Genomic DNA, 9314 nt, shown 5'->3' with positions numbered 1-9314 from the left:
ATATCTATCTGCTTTGTTGTTTTTATTAGCATTATAGTGTCTGTTACATTTACTGAAGAGTTCTCTATAAATTCTTCTCAATGATCGTATCGGATAACATTCTCGGCCATCAAATTGGCTTGTTTGTAAGTGTCTCTTGCGCTTACTCCTATGCTCGCTAGGTAAGGTAAGTGACGCTTACTCGGTAAGCATTTGGTTAGAGGCTCCTAAGTATTTGATGGTTTGTTTTTCAAGTCAATTGGCTGTTTTTACTTGTTTCATTCGTCTTTTTTGGCATCTGTCGCAAGTGCTTCACCTGTTTTCCCCCTGATTCCTATTCCTTTAAGAGAATATAAACTTCAACTGTTGGCTAAACTTATCTATATTTTTGTGTTTTTCTATGCCAACACATCAAATTTTATTTCACTACTTGACATAGCTTAGCTTACATGGGATAGTTCTATTTGATGAGCCATAACAGTTTTATGACATTTTGTGTCTTAACACGAGGTAGGAAGCATGCCACTTTTACCCAATCGATAGGATATGTAGTATTAGTTCCCAGGATCGGAATGGATTTGGAATCGAATTCCAATTCAATTCCATGTTTGGTTTGAAAGATTTCATGGATTTGAACTTTTATTCATTGAAATCCCACAAACGGATTTTGAAATCCCATGGAAGCGGTTGGAGCTCATGGGATTTTGTAAGATTTATATATGATATGTTTAAAACATTTATTTTATAATAATCAATTAATAAAAATGGTACTCGATAATTTTTTATAATTGTTTATAACATGTGTTTATACTTATTCATGAATAATGAAATTCAAGTTCATTCTAATTCTTACAAATCAAATATTTCAAATCCTCCTTCAATTCCAAATCCTTCCTCTAAACCTAAATCTTGCAAAACCGTTCCATCAAACCAAATGCCCCCATAGAGTATGGTGTGTGGCTATCACCCTTGGCTAAGCGTTACTGTGACTACATCGAGTTTGACAAGCTAACTGTTGATCAATGTTTTTTTTATAACTATGGATGTCTGATTTAGCTTGTATGCACCTCTATTAAAGCCATGACCATGGGACTCTAAAGATAACAAGAAGAAAAATCCTCAGTAACTCGGAAAACTAGGAGGAGAAAACTAAGGCTCGGTCTTTATTTGGCAGTTTAGCTGATCATGAAAGTTAACCAATTACGTAGTTTAGGTCTAATTGGACCGACTTCTTACCAACCCGCGAAGGGTTGTGAAGCTGGACTCATCCTTTCGCCCCGGATGGTAGGAATCCCACCACGCGAAGGTCAAACCTCGTCGGAGGGGAATTGAAAACCGGAAAAGCCATAATTCTGCCCTAAGCATTGAGCTTACACGAACCAAGCTGAGTTGGGGTTTGGTGAACCAACAGGTCGCTCCTCTAGTTGAAGTATCGGATGATAAAAAAAAACTCACACCTTCCTTTTTTCATACTTTTTCAATATGAAGAAAATGCAAAATAAAAAAGTCGTTTTATTCAAAACCCCAGTGGATTTGAACCACTGACACAAGGATTTTGGTTTTGAATCTTGAGTCATGAGCTTCCAGCACTGACCACATTTTTTTGTCCCGCTGCCATTTAGTTTCTAGATCGAAGACATCATGAACTTTACGAGAACGTCTACATTAAAGCATATCAATATAGATTTTATATAAAAATATCAATTAAAATTTTTAATTTTATTTTGTTCGCTTCTATTTTAAAGAAATAAATAAAATAAAGATGAGATAATAAGTCTTCATGTTTATATGATGATAAATAAATTGTGACAATTAAAATGAGAATTCGAATAATTAAGAAAAAATAGAAGAAAATATAGGAAATTATATTATTCTGATGGGCTAACTTCGACATACCATGTCCACTTAATTTGGGCCCATTAGTCTGGACTTGTAAGCCCAACCCAGTAAACCATAGCATAACCAAATTGATAGGGTGCTCTAAAGACGAAAGATCGGGTGAAAAGAAAAGTTAAGGTGAGAAGCGAAAAAAGGGATCTGAACCCTTGATCACCTTTAATCTCAAACCCACAAATCACAGCTTGATACGTGAATTGATCTGATGCATACATTCAAAGGTGGAAATATCTTCTTACGCTTCTCACTTCAATTCTCCGTGTTCTAAAATCCAAACCATTTGAATTAAAAATATACATTGGACGGGTTTAAGATATTAACTATGGTTGGATTATTATTTATTAACGTTCAGTTAATATTATTCAAATTATATTAACAATTGTTTTAAAACTTCCAATATGATATGAATTACATAATAAAAAAAAGTATATTGGTCTAGATTTCTATTTCTAGAAACAATATTTTCCAAAAATCCAATTTGATTTATCCAACAAAATAACTCAACATTACAAAATAACAATTTGTTGTCAATTCATAATATATACCAAATAATCATTTTCATTATGTACTAAAGGGTTGTTTAACAGTTTCTGAATAATTTGATGCAAAATGGTTCATTTATCAGAATAATTAAGAGGATGTATGATATGGTGCAACATGAAATATGGTTGTTTGGAAACCATTCTAAATGAAAAGTCTCAATAACAACATATTACCATTTTAACCGAATGCATGATTTAGTTTTGAATGAAATATAGTTGTTTATAATATCTGAATAAAAGAATTACTTTACAAATATATATATTACCAATAGCAATGCATAAACACTCCCTGAAACCTTTCTAGTTCAAATGGTCCGATACCCAACGACAACCGCATCCAAGCTGAAACCAAACTCGATTCCTTCATCTTGCCATCCAACGCTTTTAACCCCTCTTTTAGGTGATTTATCAGAACTCAAATGGCATAACTATCTCTCTATCATCATCACTATCATTTCCATCATCATCCAATTTCACATCAATTGCACATGATGAAACCCTCTTATCATTCAACTCCTCTTTCCCACTAAATTACCATCTAATACCCCCTTTGCTTTTTTTTTTATTTTTTTATTAACTTGGATATTCAACCCATTATGCAAGCCATCACACAGGTAGCCTGGAGTTACCGTATTTGAACCTCCGTGGCCACAAGGGGATTTTTGTTCATCCTTGGATTTGAACCTGGGACCTCCCGACACTTTTGACCTTTGAAGCCAAGCTCAAACTAATCAGCCACCACCCTTGTGGTCTGCTCTCTTGTTTTCATCATAGGAAATGGACTCGTGTGTTTGTTTGCTTGAATTTGATCTCACCGTGATCACATTTTTCTGTATAACAACCTCATCAACCACCATTGTTGAAGTACTAGAGTTCTCACTGCCTTTTTGATCATTATTGCTTGAAACAACAGGTTGGTTTTTTTCAATGATTCCTCTTTGATCATCCACAACAAACCACTCAACCCGATTCTTAAATCACTTTTGGTGCACTGATTAATTAGCAATAAAAAGACCCAATCACGAGTTGTGGAATTATTACCCTACTAGAAAGCCAAAATTCCAAAATCGACTTATTCAATTCAACTCCAAAAATACGCACAACATGAACACCAACAAGTAGTAAATTAGCAGAAAACAGAAGTTAGAGATCTAAGCGGGTATTTCAGTATTTGCTTTCATTTGTTGACCAATCGCTCTATTTCGCTCAAAACGAAGATAATTTGAACAAAGCTTATAGAATAGATACAGCTGTATGTATGTAGAGAAGAATCATCAATCAGAGACAAAGGGGATGGTGATTTATAAAGCAGGAGGAATTGAAGGTAATGTTGGATTGATCTTAAATGGCATTCAAGAGAAAGATAAAAACCTAGCTTCCATGGGTACAGTTGGCCCAACATCCATTGAAGAGTTGTATGGAGGTTGTCATCTGTCAGTCGCTTCTCAGCTTTTAAACAAGATTGGATTAGGGTTTTGAGTGAGAGAGAGAGATTGAATAGAAAAACCCAAGAGTACTTGAAGAGAAATCAAATCTGTAAGGGATTGGATTTGTGGAGAGTGGCTATTCATGGAGACCTTCAAGGAGACCGGCGTGAGGGAAGAGTAGGGTTGTTTGCGGTCCGGTTTGGTCGGTTTAACCCCTTTGACCACAAACCAAACTATAACGGCGGTTTATAAAATTTTCAAACCGAACGGTTTGACATCAAGTGCCCAGACCAGTTAAATCAGACCACGAAAAAGGGACTGGTCTAAACCGGTTTGGACAGTTTTGGCCTTTAATGGACTTTAAATATTAAACTTAAAAAACATATGTAATTTAAAATTTTAGATTAAATATTCATTTTAACAAAACAAAATATCTAAACAAATAAATGTAATAATTAAGCAGTTCTTGAGTAAAAGTCAAAGCAATTCAAAGTATAAACAAATAAATATATAATACATGTTAGAAAACAAACAAATTAACAAAGTCACAACTCCACTGTGAGTATTGAGTAACAAATCCATGACTTCACAACCTTCAATAGATCAATTCTTGAGTCTTGAGTTCTTAACCAAACAAAATAGAAGTCAAGTATAAGTTGGTTGAATCACTTTGTTGATGTCTTGATGATGTGTGCTGAAACAAACTATGGTTTAGAAAGATCGATAGATTGATAGAGTTCTTGAGAGATTTCAAAATTTGGAGATCGTCAATATCAAATGTGTCGATATGTTTAATGGTTTTAGACGCCGATTTTGATTATGTTAGAGGTTAACCTCAGGGATATTTTTGGGTCATAGCCCATAAGTTAAAAAAGTTGGGCTTGTTAATATTAAAACCGATAAATAAATAAATAAATAAATATGTATGTATGTATGTATGTATTTGGCGGTCGGTTTGGTCCAAACCGCCCAAAAAAGGTTCTAGACCGTAGATCGAACCGTCCGGTTTTGCTATTTTTCAAATCAGACCGGACCGCCAGACGGCTCAAACCGCCAAAACGGTCCGGTTTGACTTGGTTCGGCCGGTTTGAGCGGTCCAACGGTTTTTTTGAACACCCATAGGGAAGAGGGAAGGCCAAGATGCAAAATCGTAGAAAACCTTTTAAAACCGTTAAGAGGTTGAGTTTTTTCTTTTTCCAAATAACATTCACCTCTTTAAAGATTCAGAGGTTTAATCTTAATGGAATTATTAAGAGACAATCAAACAATCCTAAATTACATACAAACTTTTTAATCATTCAGACTACTTAATCATTATGTATGATCTGCCAAACAACCCGTTATAATGCGTTTATTTTGATTACAAAATCATATTTATTGATTTAATTATTTTCTTAGGGGTTGTTTGTTTACCTCTTAATAGTTTAATTAAAAAACAGTCTCTGAATCGTTAAGAGGTGAATCTTGTTTGACAAAAAAAAACATGTCTCTTAATAGTTCTAAACACCTCTCAATATTTTGTATCATGGATCTCTTTTAACCATTCAGCACCCTAAACAAGTATATTTCATTTTGCATTGTATCATGATAGCCTCTTAATTATTATAATCACTTAATCATTTTGCACCAAATCATTCAACAACTACTAAACAACCCCTTAATTACATAAAAAATTCACTTAATATGAAAAAAATTAAAACTTCATTTTCAAAGTATAAACTAAAATATAATACTCTCAGTTTGAGACAATCTATTTATTTCATAAACACAATAATTATCAAATAAGAATATGTGGAATGTAAATATTCAAAGGTAATCGATTAATTTACAATATCAAGTCTTGAATTGACTCGAAAAAAGAAAGATGTTTTGAATATATCGATATAACAAATTATTCATTATACCTTTTATAACGTTTGAATTATGAAACTGTTCAATAAATACCATAAATTAATTGAGCAATCAGATTACTAATTTTAAATATACTTTTTAAAATTAGATTATTATAACTCTAATCGATTTTTTATACCATCCAGAAGTCCATCCATTAAAAAAATGGATTTTTAAACGTCGAAGATGCATGAATTTTGTCTTTTTTCATGTGCATTATTCGTCACATCTAACATATTCGGTTCAAAAAATTGTATGGTCATATAGTTTGTTTTGACTTGATAAATTTAATTTAGATTTTAGACCAGTCAAGTTGAATATTGAATTTACGGAGCTTAACTCGTTAACTAAATAAGATATATTTTGTGTTTAAGATTAAAATAGAATTCAAAACTTGGAATAATTTATTAAATATTCGAATTATATGTAATTTATTTAATATTATCTTTTATAGGACTTCCACATGTTTACTCGAGCGACATGATTATAACCTAATTCCGTCGTCTTCGCCAACAGTACAAAAATCGTGGAGGGGACAAATTGGAATGATTAACAACATCATGAGGTATGATGACGTCATTATTCACTATTCTTTAAGTTTCGATTAGAATATTAATTTATTATTTCACATATAATTTTTGATAAAAAAAGAAAAGTACCCCAAAAAAAAAAAAAAAAAACCACTAGAGCTTTTACATGTTACCGCGATTGAATCTTTACACTTATTTAAATTGAATAAATTAATTATTCTGAAATATAAATCTGTTTATTATGGTAAAATCTTTAAAAAAATCCAAAAAAAAAAAAAAATCAAAGTTATATGTTTTAAACGATTAAATCATCATATATTTTAAAATAATAAATACTTACATATCAATGATCCAGCCAAGTCGATCAACTGCAATCACCCAGAATGCACCAAATTTTAATATTTGAGATTGAAAATACCAAACATTGTACAAACAATTAATGTTTCTCTGTTGAACTTCAAAAATCACAGATAAGCAATCAAAGTTAAAAAAAAATACTAAAAAAGGGAGCCGAGAGAGTTGTGACTTGTGGGAGAGATAAAAATATGAAAGGTACAGAGGGGGAGCTACATTGGGACATAAAAGGGCTGATAGGAGAGGTTATCGTAGCCATTGTATGCTGAGAGTGAGAGTGGTTGTTGGGGATCAAATGAGTCATAAGAGGGAACCGACTGTCTCCATGCCATTTTTTTTTTCTTTTCTTTTTTAGCTTTAGAAGCAACGTAATAATGATTTTTACCACATTATCTGATTTGTAGTCGTTTTTACGTCAATAAGTGCACAGATTTATTCATTAAAAACTGTTCTTATACTTATTCACTAAAAATATGAAATTTTGTTGAGTTTTTTTTTTTATGATATTCACTTATTAATTTTTACCACAATAACCGATTTCCATGCATTTTGTAAATTAGAATTATTAATTCATTTGATTTCAACAAATGCAAAATTTTATTGTTTTCCATAAAAAGTTTTCGGATACTTAACTGTCCGTATGACTTTTTTCTTAGTTTTTTAATGCTATTTTCTTTACCATTGAAAATTGACTATAAATAGACTATGGTTCTCTAAATAAAAACCAAAACAAAAGTAATTTCCATTTATTGTTGGATCCTCACTGTCGAAAAGGTTCTGGATCCCATCGACCCCACTGAGCATCAACACAACTGTGTGGTGCATAATCGACCCACCACCACGGAAGTGAAAGTAGAATTGAGACCAAAAGCTGAAATTAAATGATTAAGTCTCATCCATGAAAAGAAAGAGACATAGATCGGCTACCAAAGGATGAAAGGAAACCCTAACATACATCAACACTCCGCCAATGCTGCTAACCTTGTAATTAAACTGAAGCCATCACCCAAAAACTTGAAAGGAGGCTACGATACCGATGAACTAAATAGAGAAAAACATGAAAATGGATCTTTTGTTGGTCAAAATTCGGAGATTAAAGTCCAAGAAGACCAAATGTCATTAAATTTTGACGTTTCTTTTACGTTGGTCAAGGAGATGAAATTAAGGCATGGAATATTGGAACCATGGAAAGGGTCTTTGATTTGACCAGATATTAAAAGGGTATTTTTTAGAATCCACCTACAATTAAAAATATTTATGACTTTAAGCCAAATTACATATACCACCCTTTCGTTTTGAGTAAATTTCAAAAACTACCATATAAAGTTCCAACCCGCCAAATGTATTTTTTTTTTTTCTATATGATAAGCGGGTTGTACTTGTGGGAAGGAATGATGAAAAAATAAAATAAGGGTGGAAATTTAATCTACTGCTATTAACAATGATTTTAAGGTACGATTCTTGTATCTACCGTTGATTTAGTTCGTAACTTGAGTCTCGGGTTGCATGTTATTTCAAATCAAAATGGGTTGTGAATTATGTGGATCGTTGTCAAAATCATTGCCTATAAATTCCAAATTGAATGCTAAATTTCATTCATAAGATGATTTGGTTGAAATTGATGTTTTATTTATTATTGCATATTGTATAAATCATTCTTAACTTATTCAAGGCGTGTAGCATCTTTTGGAAAACTTTAGGACGTCTAATACGAATTAGAGGTGATTATTTGCATGTTTCAACCGAACACGGGCCAAGGCCGACCTTTTTTTTTGTCCAATAAGCTTTAAATCATATAGAAAAGACAAACATCACAGACACATACACATAGACATGATAATTTGACGAATTCATTTTGTTGAAATCCAAATAGAAGTATGATCTTGAATGGAGGGTGCTACAATGAAACCCATGACTAAATATGTTACTAAATGTAAAAGAGTTGTATAGTTTTTTTTTCTGTAATTTTTGTTTTGATTTTCTTTAACAATAAATAAAAATATTCACTATAGAACCACAAGGGTGGTGATTGATTGGTTTGAGCTTGGACTCTAAAGGTCAAAAGTGTCTGGAGGTCATACGTTCAAATCCAATAAGAAATAAAAATCTCTTTGTGGTCACGAAGATTCAAATACGGTGACTTCAGACTACCTACAAAGCAGGTGGTCGTTTTATATTAGTCGGCTCACATAACGGGTTAAATATCCAGATTAATAAAAAAAAAATCACTACAACCATTTTTTTTATTGCACGACAATAGCTTAATGCATAAGTATTTTTTGTCATTTATTGGTTCATTAATGACTCAATTTTTAATTTATTTAGCAAACTAAACGATTTGATAAAATCAATTTTATGATTTTTGAGTAACGTATTCTCATAAAAAGAGATTTATTAATCATATATTTCCATAAATAAATATATTAGGTAATGCTAGAAGGACACGTGTATAATGCAACTTGATACATCTCGATTTTAATATATTTTTTTTTTTGTCTCAGTCGATATTATAACACGGTTTTAAGAAACCAATAATGTTTTTATTTTTGAATAAAATATAAATATGAAAAATATCATTAAGAAATTGAAAAAAAATATTTATATTAGTATCAAACTAACTATTTGAAAATTCTCGTTTTGTGTATTTCTTTAATCCATTTTTTATTTTTTGTTTAATAATATAATTTTTTATAAAG

This window comes from Cynara cardunculus, assembly GCF_001531365.2.
Source record: "Cynara cardunculus var. scolymus isolate 2C chromosome LG 1, CcrdV1, whole genome shotgun sequence".
Lineage (NCBI taxonomy): Eukaryota > Viridiplantae > Streptophyta > Magnoliopsida > Asterales > Asteraceae > Cynara > Cynara cardunculus.
Note: the sequence above shows the minus strand (reverse complement) of the source record.